General features: G+C 39.2%; 1 protein-coding gene across 1 annotated transcript in view; it reads right to left on the reverse strand.

The window, feature by feature from the left end:
• The window catches only part of PRPF40A (pre-mRNA processing factor 40 homolog A), a 143,218-nt gene that overhangs the window by 89,072 nt on the left and 41,560 nt on the right, over positions 1-12,586 (reverse strand). The gene's annotated exons all lie outside the window — the stretch shown is intronic.

Raw genomic sequence — 12,586 nt, forward strand, 5'->3', positions numbered from 1 at the left:
CTATCTGAATCATGAACATTTTGACTTTACTGACCGTTAAAGGGACAGTGAACTGTAAAATTGTTTTCCTTTTAATGTGTGCCCAATAATCCATTTTACCTGCTGGAGTTTATTAAATGGTTTTCAAATAGCTCCTTTACATTTATTTTGTCATTTGAAATAAATTTATTTACGTGTTGAAACCACCAGGTATACTGAAAACATGATTACTTAGGTATTTGATTTAGAAAAGCTACATAAAAAAACGAGGTAGCAAGAGAAATCAGCCGTCCGTTGGGAGTGAGATGTTTTGTTAATAGCTATTTCTTTGTAGCTGAACCCCTCACACATAATTAACAGTTCAACACCTATTGGCCTTTGTGCATAGGAGAGATAACATGAGCAGGTCTGCTATTTCTGCAAGCTCGGCTCATTTAAAATAGCATATCACTAAGAACAATGGGTGATGGCTTCAACTGCATAACAAGTCATTTCAAATACAAAAATAAACAAACAAATCCCATAGATTTTTAAACAAAATTTTAAATTTGTTCTTAGTATTGCTCGTTAAAGGAACAGCAATGCACTACTGAGAGACAGATAAAAGAAGTAAATTGGAAAATTGTTTACAATTGCATGCTCTATCTGAACGATGGAAGACTTAACTGTCCCTTTAAGACACTGCAGCTGGTATAACAAGTAACCGTGAATACATTATTGGAAAAAACATTTTTAGAGTACAATGTCCATTTAAATGGACACAAAGCCCTGATTCAGACAGAACAAACAATTTTAAAATACTTTCCAGTTTACTTCTATTATCTAATTTGATTAATTCTCTTGATCTCCTTTGCTGAAGGAGCAGCAGTTCACTACAAGGAGCTCTCTGAACACACTGGTTGAGTATAGATGCATATATTTACAACGACCAATCAGCAGCTAGCTCCTGAGTCTGCCTATGTATGCTTTTCAACAGAGTATACAAAAAGAACAAAATCAATTTAGATAATAGAAAATTAAATCTAAAACAACTTTCTAGTTTACTTCTATCTGAATCATGAAATTTTAATTTTGACTTAACTATCCCTTTAAAAAGAGCCATTATAGTCTAAAAATGACATGGACCAATCCATAAGTGCTGCAGGGTGGATAAATTACACGCGGTGTGTTTAACCCCCTGTTAAACACACAGCAGATATACTGCACGGCACTTGTGGTGCACTGCCGGTCCCGAGCGGAAAATGCTATTTCTACTGTGTGTTTATCCCATTGGAGGGGTTAAACACACAGTTCTGCAGGGTGGATAGCCTTAAAGGGACACTGAACCCACATTTTTTCTTTCATGATTCAGATAGAACATGCAATTTTAAGCAACTTTCTAGTTTACTCCTATTATCAAATTCTCTTCATTCTCTTGCTTTCTTTATTTGAAAGCAGGAATAAGTTTAGATGCCGGCCCATTTTTGGTGAACAACCTGGGTTGTCCTTGCTGATTGGACAGAACCAATAAAAAAAGTGCTGTCCATTGTTCTGAACCAAAAATCTTCTGGCTCATTAGCTTAGATGACTTCTTTTTCAAATACAGATAGCAAGAGAATTTAGAAAAATTGATAATACAAGTAATTTAGAAAGTTGCTTAAAATTGCATGCTCTGAATCATGAAAGAAAAAAAATTGGGTTTAGTGTCCCTTTAAATTACATGCTCGAACCGATTAGAGCATGTAAATATATACAGTATATATATATATATACAGTATATATATATATATATATATATATATATATATATATATATATATATATATATATATTTATATCTCCCTTGATGGAGCAAATCCATCTGCTGAGTGGAATGTTCAGCAAAAGCAGGCAAAATAATTAAATACTGAATATGCAAATGTTTTATTCTTCTTGATTATAAATTACAGATTATGGGGCAGATTTATTAAGGGCCGTATTCTGCCTTATGCAGCTGTTTCCACGCGAGCTTTCAGGCAACAGCAATCCGCCCGATCGCATACGATCGGGTTGATTGACAGCCCCTGCTATCGGCCAATTGGCCGCAAATGTGCAGGGGGCGGCATTGCACAAGCATTTCTAGAGAAATGTTTTTGCAATGATAAATGCCGACAGCATAAGCTGTCGGCATTTATCGATGTGCGGTGGACATGATCCGCTACAGCGGATCATGTCCGCCCGCACATTGATAATTCAACATCTAAGTCTAACTGTTGAGCTATTACCAAAAAGCAATGGCAAAGAAAGTGACACAGTGTCAGAGTCTGCATCGGCGATCTTCCTTCATATGGCAAAAGAAGAATGATTAGTTCTTCCTTATCATATGATGGCTGATGCTTTCTGCCTCTTTATGCAGTCTTAGATGTCAAAGCAGACACAGCGGGGACCCGCATCATGTGGCAGAAGGTTTGGTCGTAGGTACTACATAAACAGGTTACTTTGAGCAATGTACCCTGAGATGTAGTACCTACGTCCGATGGGCTTAAGGTTTTAAATAGTGTTTTTAAGAGATTCAAACTAAAACATTATTTTAGGTATATTATGACACAAAAGAACTCTACGACAAGATGTGTGAAAAAAATATATTTTGATTAAAAATATAATAAAAAAAAAAAATAAAAAAACAGAATTTATGCTTACCTGATAAATTTCTCTCTTTGGCGATGTACCGAATTCATCCTAACTTGTGGGATATTGTCCTTCCTGACAGGAAGTAGCAAAGAGAGCACCACAGCAGAGCTGTCTATATAGCTCCCCCCTTAACTCCACCCCCCAGTCATTCGACCAAAGGCCAAGGAAGAAAAGGAGAAACTAAGTTATGGATGACGCCGTGGACCGGACACACCAATGTTGGAGAAAATACCATCTGTCTTGAATAGACAGGGCGGGCCGTGGACTCGGTACATCGCAAAAGAAAGAAATTTATCAGGTAAGCATAAATTCTGTTTTCTTTTGCAAGATGTACCGAGTCCACGGATTCATCCTAACTTGTGGGAGCAAAGCTTTAGGACACGGATGAAGGGAGGGACAAGACAGGAACCTAAACGGAAGGCCCCACTGCTTGCAAAACCTGTCTCCCAAAAATAGCCTCCGAAGAAGCAAAAGTATCAAATTTGTAAAATTTGGAAAAGGTATGAAGCGAAGACCAAGTCGCAGCCTTACAAATCTGTTCAACAGAAGCATCATTTTTAAAAGCCCATGTGGAAGCCACCGCTCTAGTGGAGTGAGCTGTAATTCTTTCAGGAGGCTGCTGTCCAGCAGTCTCATAAGCCAAACGGATGATGCTTTTCAGCCAAAAGGAAAGAGAGGTAGCCGTAGCCTTTTGACCTCTACCCTTTCCAGCATAGACAACAAACAAAGAAGATGACTGGCGAAAATCTTTGGTTGCCTGCAAATAAAACTTCAAGGCACGAACCACGTCCAAGTTGTGCAACAGACGTTCCTTCTTAGAAGAAGGATTAGGACACAGACAAGTAACAACAATTTCCTGATTGATATTCCTATTAGAAACAACCTTAGGGAGGAACCCAGGTTTGGTACGCAAAACCACCTTATCAGCATGGAAAACAAGATAAGGCGAGTCACATTGTAATGCAGATAGTTCAGAAACTCTTCGAGCTGAAGAGATAGCAACTAGAAACAGAACTTTCCAAGATAGAAGCTTAATATCTATGGAATGCATGGGTTCAAACGGAACCCCCTGAAGAACTTTAAGAACTAAATTGAGACTCCATGGCGGAGCAACAGGTTTAAACACAGGCTTAATTCTAACTAAAGCTTACACAGCATACTCCGGTGATCGACTCCCAGGGATGACGTCACTAACGCTGACGCTTCCGAATTTCAGTTTACACACACTATTGCTTGCGGTGATCAGGTGCAATGCCCATGAAGCAACGGATTACTTGCCAATAATGTCCAAAAAGAAAAAGTTATGGCAGCACATAGAAGTGATAAAATTTTCCACTTTATTAAGCAATCTTACAAGCACACACACGTTCAGTCCATGATGTACCTGTGTGCTTGTAAGATTGCTTAATAAAGTGGAAAATTTTATCACTACTATGTGCTGCCATAACTTTTTCTTTTTAATTCTAACTAAAGCCTGACCAAAAGCCCGAACGTCAGGGACATCTGCCAGACGCTTGTGCAACAGAATAGACAAAGCAGATATCTGTCCCTTTAAGGAACTAGCGGACAATCCTTTCTCCAATCCTTCTTGGAGAAAAGACAAAATCCTAGGAATCCAGATCTTACTCCATGAGTAGCCTTTGGATTCACACCAAAAAAGATATTTACGCCATATCTTATGATAGATCTTCCTGGTGACAGGCTTTCGAGCCTGAATCAAGGTATCTATGACCGACTCAGAGAAACCCCGCTTTGATAAAATCAAGCGTTCAATCTCCAAGCAGTCAGTTGCAGAGAATTTTAACACCTCTTCTCTTTACTCTTCCTGCTTAGAGCCAGCAAAGAGAATGACTGGGGGGGTGCTATATAGACAGCTCTGCTGTGGTGCCCTCTTTGCTACTTCCTGTCAGGAAGGACAATATCCCACAAGTTAGGATGAATCCGTGGACTCGGTACATCTTGCAAAAGAAATAACTATTTCTTACTTCTTTAACCCTTTGAGTGCTAACGACGGCTCTGAGCCGTCACAGAGTTTCTCACTCTGGTGCTAATGACGGCTCAGAGCCGTCATGAGCAGTCTCCCACCTTGAGGGAGATCTGGGGGCTCCTTACTGCTCCTACCCCAGCGATCGTGCCTGTAGAGTGACAGGCATCGCCGGGGCTTCACGTGATGCACGGTGACGTCACACGCAATTACGTGATGACGTCACCGCGCAACTTTATTTATACTTAACAATGTTAAGTATAGGAGGGGGGGGGCCATGCCGCTTAGAAGCCTGTATCTCAGGCATCTAAGCAGCTACAGACCCCCAAGACCCATTGTTAGAAAGGTAATCGCTAACCTTCCCAACAGTCTTGGGGGTCTGTAAAAAAAAATAGAAAAGTTAAAAAAAATTTTTTTCAAAAATACAAAAAAATAAATAAAATATTAGCACCCAGGTGGGAAATGGCTTAGCAGCCAAAGGGTTAAACTATATTTAAAAGAAGAAGGGATTATCCTCTCTTTTTTTTTTTTTTTTTTTTAACAAGATCCTTCGGATATAGTTATAGAACACTGATGTCCACTTGGGGGCCCCTATGGGTCTCTACTGAAATATATGCACATTTATTCACCCCAAATGAGCACTTACCATAGTGATCACCTGGCTATTAAAACGTACATTATTTTATCCATTTTACCTACCGGAGTGTATTAAATAGTTTACAAGTAGTTCCTATACCCTTTTTTGGCATTTGAAATAGCAGATTTAGCCTGCGGTATCAACATCTATACTGAAGTTTCTGGTCTTATGACCAGGCTATTGACAGGCAATGTAAACACAGCCAGTAGAAGAAATTACACTCCCAGTGGGGTGCAGGATAGTTAAGTAATAATAGGTTTATTTTCCATTGTCCTCTCTAAGTACTGAGCTTTGGTTTTCCAGACAAATATAAAAGATAAAGGTAGCAATGTAGCATGTATGTGTAAACAAAGTGATAACATAATGAGATCTAATATTAGCTGCAAGCTCAACCCATTTCAATAGGTTGTGGTTTATAAGCAGCTAATTCATATACACAAATAAACCTGAAAATGCAATTTATCATACATGTTATACTCTGCAGCTGGTATAACAAGTCACTGACAATAAGAGAAATAAAGTGCTACAGTAAACTGTCCCTTTAAAGAGAGCTTCAGATGTTTAACGCAAGAGATCTTGTGTAAAAAACAAAATTCATGCTTACCTGATACATTTATTTCTCTTGACACGGGGAGTCCACGGATCATCATCAATTACTGTTGGGAATTATTACCCAAGCTAGAGAACACAGATGATACGGAAGGGACAAGACAGGTAACCTACACAGAAGGCACCACTGCCTGAAGACCCTTTCTCCCAAAAGAAAACCTCAGCCGAGGCAAAAGTATAAAATGTATAGACTTTAGAAAAAAAAAATAAAAAATTAACAAAGTAGTATAAGTCTCCGCCTTACAAATCTGTTCTATAGAGGGCTCTTTCTTGAAGGTCCAAGAAGAAACACTGCCCTAGTGGAGAGCTGTAATTCTCTCAGGAGGCTGCTGTCCAGTAGGCTCATAAGCCCTACAAATAATACTTTACAACCAGAGAGAAAGAAGTGGCAGAAGTTTTCTGGCCTTTATGTCTTTCCAGAAAGCCAACAAACAATACAGAAGACTGACGAAAGCCCTTACCCTTTGAAGCCTGAAGATAAAATCTAAGGGCCCGCACAACTTTTAAGTTGTTAATATTTAAGAAACTGCCTTATCTGCCTTAAATACGAGATAAGGAAAAACACACTGCAAAGCTGAGAGTTCGAAAACCCTCCGAAGAGAAGAAATAACCTTCCAAGATAACAACTTAAAATCTATGGAATGCATAGGCTCAAAAAGAGTCTGAAGAAAAACTTTAGGACCAAGGTTAAGACTCCAAGGGAGCAACTGACTTATGATATAATGATATATGATATAAAAAATGGCATCACAAATGAAATTATTAGCATGTTGAATTAGCTTAACAATGCTATACGCATTAGGATCTGGTACTTGTTGGGCTAAGGCCTCCAACCAAAAAGTTGAAGCCGCAGCAACATCAGCCAAAGAAATAGCAGGTCTAAGAAGATGACCTGAACATAAATAAGCCTTCCTTAGATGAGATTCAAGCTTCCTATCTAAAGGATCTTTAAAAGAAGTACTATCTGCCGTAGGAATAGTAGTACGTTTAGCAAGAGTAGAGATAGCCCCATCAACTTTGGGGATTATTTCCCAAAACTCCAATCTATCAGACGGCAAAGGGTAAAGTCTCTTAAACCTTGAAGAAGGAGTAAATAAAGTACCCAAACTATTCCATTCCCTAGAAATTACATCAGAAATAGCGTAAGGAACTGGAAAAACCACAGGAATAACTACATGAGGTTTAAAAACTGAATTTAAACGTTTACTGGTTTTAATATCAAGAGAACTAGACTCCTCCATATCTAATGCAATCAACACCTCTTAATAAAGAACGAATAAACTCCATTTTAAATAAATATGAAGATTCGTCAGTGTCAATATATGAGGCAGAATCTTCGGAACCAGATAGATCCTCATCAGAGATAGATAAATCAGAATGCTGGCGGTCATTTAAAAATTCATCAAATTTATGAGAAATTTTAAAAGACCTTTTACGTTTATTAGAAGGTGGTATAACAGACAGGGCCTTCTGAATAGAATTAGAAACAAATTCTCTTACATTAACAGGAATATCCTGAACATTAGATGTTGAAGGAACAACAACAGGTAATGGACTACTACTAATGGAAATATTGTCTGCTTTTGAAAGTTTATCATGACAACGAACACAAACTACAGCCGGAGGAACAGTTACCACAAGTTTACAACAAATGCACTTAGCTTTGGCAAAACCGACATCAGGCAGCAGCATTCCAGAAGTAGATTCTGATACAGGGTCAGATTGAGACATCTTGCAATATGTAATAGAAAAAACAACATATAAAGCAAAATTATCAAATTCCTTATATGACAGTTTCAGGAATGGGAAAAAATGCAAACAGAATAAGCCTCTGGAAACCAGAAGCAAAAAGAAACAATGATTTAAATAATGTCTAAAAATACTGGCGCCAAGTATGACGCCCACAATTGACAAAATATTTTTTGGCGCCAAAAACGTCTGCAACAAACACGAGCGTCAGATGACGCAACTACAGGGAAAACTCTCGGCCGGAAATGACGTCATAACATCAACAAACGTAATTCTTGCGCAAAAAGTCTTGCGCCAAAAATGACGCAATAAATTACAGCATTTTGTGCTCCCGCGAGCCTAACAGCCCGCAATTTAGAAGAAAAGTCAAATTGAACTTTTTCAGGTAAGGAAATTTTTTTATTCATATGCATTTCCCAAAATGAAACTGACAGTCTGTAAGAAGGAAATATACTGATTAACCTGAATCATGGCAAATACAAGTATAACACATATACTTAGAACTTTACATATAAAGTGCCAAACCATAGCTGAGAGTGTCATAAATAAAATAAAACATACTTACCAAAGACACTCATCTACATATAGTAGATAGCCAAACCAGTACTGAAATGAGAATCAGCAGAGGTAATGGTATATAAGAGTATATTGTCGATCTGAAAAGGGAGGTAAGAGATGAATCTCTACGACCGAAAACAGAGAACCTATGAAATAGATCCCCGTTAGGATGACCATTGCATTCAATAGGTAATACTCCCTTCACATCCCTCTGTCATTCACTACACTCCGAGAGGAAAACGGGCTTCAGCATGCTGCGAAGCGCATATCAACGTAGAAATCTAGCACAAACTTACTTCACCACCTCCATAGGAGGCAAAGTTTGTAAAACTGAATTGTGGGTGGGGTGGGGGTGTATTTATAGGCATTTTGAGGTTTGGGAAACTTTGCCCCTTCTGGTAGGAATGTATATCCCATACGTCACTAGCTCATGGACTCTTGCCAATTACATGAAAGAAATGCACATGCACTTTGTGCACTGACTGTAGTCTGTATCGATGGCCAGCTTCCAAATTCCAATGTTTTTCTATTGTATTCCCCGTTTTAATTTTGAATAATGTACTCTTACTGTACTATGCTGCAGTGCTGCTGCTATTAGTTGATGCATGGATGTTAAAAACAGGTTGCAGGATTTACCCTTGTTAATGCCACATTCCTCATGTTTTCCTGGATAGTAGTCTCTCAGCTAAATGACTAACACATGAAGCAGGGTGCGTTGTACTAAGTACTATCTTTATTGTGCAATTAGAAACACAAATCAGTGCTGTAGAGTACGCACTTTGCAAGTTTCTCTATCCATATATACTTCTTCATATGTTACTCATACCACAGCTAGACTGACTGGCCAAGAAAAGATGGCCAATGTGCTGTGGTAATAACTGTCCAGCTAATTTAATTTCAATTTGCTGTTGTGTGTGTTGAGTTTACTTGTTTGTATTATGTATTGTAGTTGTACTCTTACTACCAATGTTCTAAGTGTTCTGTACTACAGCTATAGCTGTAAAAATGAATGTAATGACTGGCTGCAGGATGTAAGGATTGCCCTCGTCAATGCCACATCCTCCATGTTTTCCTGGACAGTGGACATTCACTCAGCTAAATACCTAACACATACAACAGTGTGCATTGTAATAGCTTTACTGTACTTAGAAACACAACACACATCAAGCTGCTGCACACTCAGCACTTTTCAGGTTTCTCCATGCATGCAATACATACACTGTTTCATATGTTACTCATACCATAGCTAGACTGACTGCCCAGTGCCCAAGAAAACAAAAGGACAATGTGGTAAGAACTGGCCAGCTATTTTCATTTCAATTAGCTGTGTGTGTGGTGAGTTCAATTGTTTGTATTATGTATTGTACTAGTTACTCCAACTATAACTGGTGTTCTACTTCTCAGTGTTCTGTACTACAGCTATAGCTGTAAAAATGAATGTAATATGATAGGCCTTGTCAATGCCATATCCCCCATGTTTTCATGGACAGTCACTAAATGACTAACACATGCAGCAGTGTGCTGCATTGTACTACCTTTATTTAGAAACACAAATCATGCCGCTGGAGCTGGATAGTCCTCAGTCAGCACTTTTTATGTTTCTTTCTACATGCTGCACATACTGCTTCATATGTTACTCTTACCACAGCTAGGCTGACTGCCCAATAAAACATGGGCAATGTGGTAAGAACTGGCCAGCTAATTTCATTTAAATTAGTTTTGTTTGTATGTGTTGAGTTCCCATGTTTGTATTCTGTACTAACCTCCTGTATATAACTGTTCTTAGTGGTCTTTTATATAGTAGATCTACTACTACAGAATAGCTGTGACTAGTGTGTGATGTAATATGACAGGCTGCAGGATGTCAGGATTGACCTTGTCAATGCCACATCCCTCATGTTTCCCTGGACAGTCACTCCTAAAATGAATAACACATGCAGCATTGTACTTACTTTACTGCACTTATATTTATATACAGAACTTCACAAGTCATACTGCTGTAAAGACAGCAATGTTCAGGTTTCTCCATGCTTACACTGCTTCATATGTTAATCATACCACTGTGTCCACAGTTAGAATGACTGTCCAATAAAACATGACAATGTTGTGAACTTGTATGTCATAAATAAATATTTTTATGCTCCAAGAGTGTATTGGACATTGAGAAAATGTACATTAAGATTCTGTAGTGTTAAATAAATTTTTTAATGCTAAATGAAGGTGTTAGCCATTTTTTCGTGATTTTTTTTTTGTCCATATCGCCCAGCCCTAGTACACATCCTTAAAGTCTAAGGTCGTTCTAAACTGACCCTCTTGCACCAAGGAAGAATGAAGCGAATAGACTCCATCTTGAAGACCGGTACTCTGAGAAACTTGGTTAGACATTCTAAATTAGGACAAAAAGATCCCTCTCTTTTCAGGAACAGCATGAAAAAGAAACTAAACCCTGTTCCAAAACTGGAGCTGGAACAATCACTCCCAGGGTGGAAGATCCTGAATACATTTCAGAATGCCTCTCCTTATCTTGTCTACAGAAAAATCTAGAGAAGGAGGAACCTGTTCCAGGAAGGAAGGAGTTGAATTCCATGAGAATTAGCTGTGGTTTCTTTAATTACTTCCCCCTGATCCAAGACTGACTGGGATTCCAAGAAGACTTGAACTGCCCCTGCTTGGAAAACAAAGGTAAAAGTCTAGCCTAACAGCTTTTCTTTCCTGGATCTCCTCATGGAGACCTCCAATGGAATTAGACAAGGCGTCGCACCAAAAAGATCTCGCAATTGTCCATAAAGGCTTTAATCCTTAAAAGGGCATCTATCCTTTATATGGATTGAAGACCTCTTAGCCAGAATAGCAATGGCCCCTACTACTTTAAGCACCATGTGCCATGAAATTTAAAGGAGACAGCTTATTACTGACAGAAGATGGGGAAAAAGGAATCTGACTTCTCCCATGCCTGAGAAAATTCTCTTAGCACGGGTGAGAACATGAAAAATGCTCACAGATAAATCCTAGTATATCTCTAGATTCTGAGGATTGCCATGACAGGGGAGCCGAGGTCTATCCAGCAGCCAACCTAAATAATACACAAAGGTGTCCAGGCTTGAATCTGAAGAAAACTACTTCAGCACCAGATGAAGGGATTATACTATCCGAATCAGAGCTTTAACCCACAGATGCTACAGACTATGCTCCTTATCAGACTATAAGGGGGCAATATGTGTAGCAGCAAGCGGAGCAGAAAACTTTCTGATTCGTTAAATTTCCTCTTGCGATTTCCCTTTAAGATAGGAAAAGCAAATAATGCCACAGATACCCGAAGATACCTGGGGAGACAATTCTGTAAGCAATTAACTCCTCCAGGAAAATGAGAGGAACCGCAGGGCACTGCATGCGACACCATACAAAGGCTTGGGACGTTTGAGAAGAAAGCTGTGGCACAGCCTAACAGCATCATCCAGAGAGACATGAGGCTAAAATAATCTTTGGAAATTAAATTATTTAAAAACATATACAAACATTTAAAATGACACACTGTCACTTTAAGATTGTAGAGACTTATATACCTCAGGGAGGGTATGTACTGATGCATAAAAGTTGAAACAAACTTATAACTGAGGGAGTAGCCTCACTAACATTAGTGGGCAAAAACTCTTCTTGTGAATACAATACTAAGTCTGCAGAAAAAAAACAGAATTTATGCTTACCTGATAAATTACTTTCTCCAACGGTGTGTCCAGTCCACGGCGTCATCCATTACTTGTGGGAATATTCTCTTCCCCAACAGGAAATGGCAAAGAGCACAGCAAAAGCTGTCCATATAGCCCCTCCTCAGGCTCCGCCCCCCAGTCATTCGACCGACGGTTAGGAGAAAAAAGGAGAAACTATAGGGTGCCGTGGTGACTGTAGTATATAGAGAAAGAAATTTTTCAAACCTGATTAAAAAACCAGGGCGGGCCGTGGACCGGACACACCGTTTGAGAAAGTGATTTATCAGGTAAGCATAAATTCTGTTTTCTCCAACATTGGTGTGTCCGGTCCACGGCGTCATCCATTACTTGTGGGAACCAATACCAAAGCTTTAGGACACGGATGAAGGGAGGGAGCAAATCAGGATACCTAAACCGAAGGCACCACGGGGCTTGCAAAACCTTTCTCCCAAAAACAGCCTCAGAAGAAGCAAAAGTATCAAATTTGTAAAATTTGGCAAAAGTGTGCAGAGAAGACCAAGTCGCTGCCTTACATATCTGATCAACAGAAGCCTCGTTCTTGAAGGCCCATGTGGAAGCCACAGCTCTAGTGGAGTGAGCTGTGACTCGTTCAGGAGGCTGCCGTCCGGCAGTCTCATAAGCCAATCGGATAATGCTTTTCAGCCAGAAAGAAAGAGAGGTAGCCGTAGCTTTTTGTCCTCTCCTCTTACCAGA

This window comes from Bombina bombina, chromosome 1 (assembly GCF_027579735.1).
Source record: "Bombina bombina isolate aBomBom1 chromosome 1, aBomBom1.pri, whole genome shotgun sequence".
Lineage (NCBI taxonomy): Eukaryota > Metazoa > Chordata > Amphibia > Anura > Bombinatoridae > Bombina > Bombina bombina.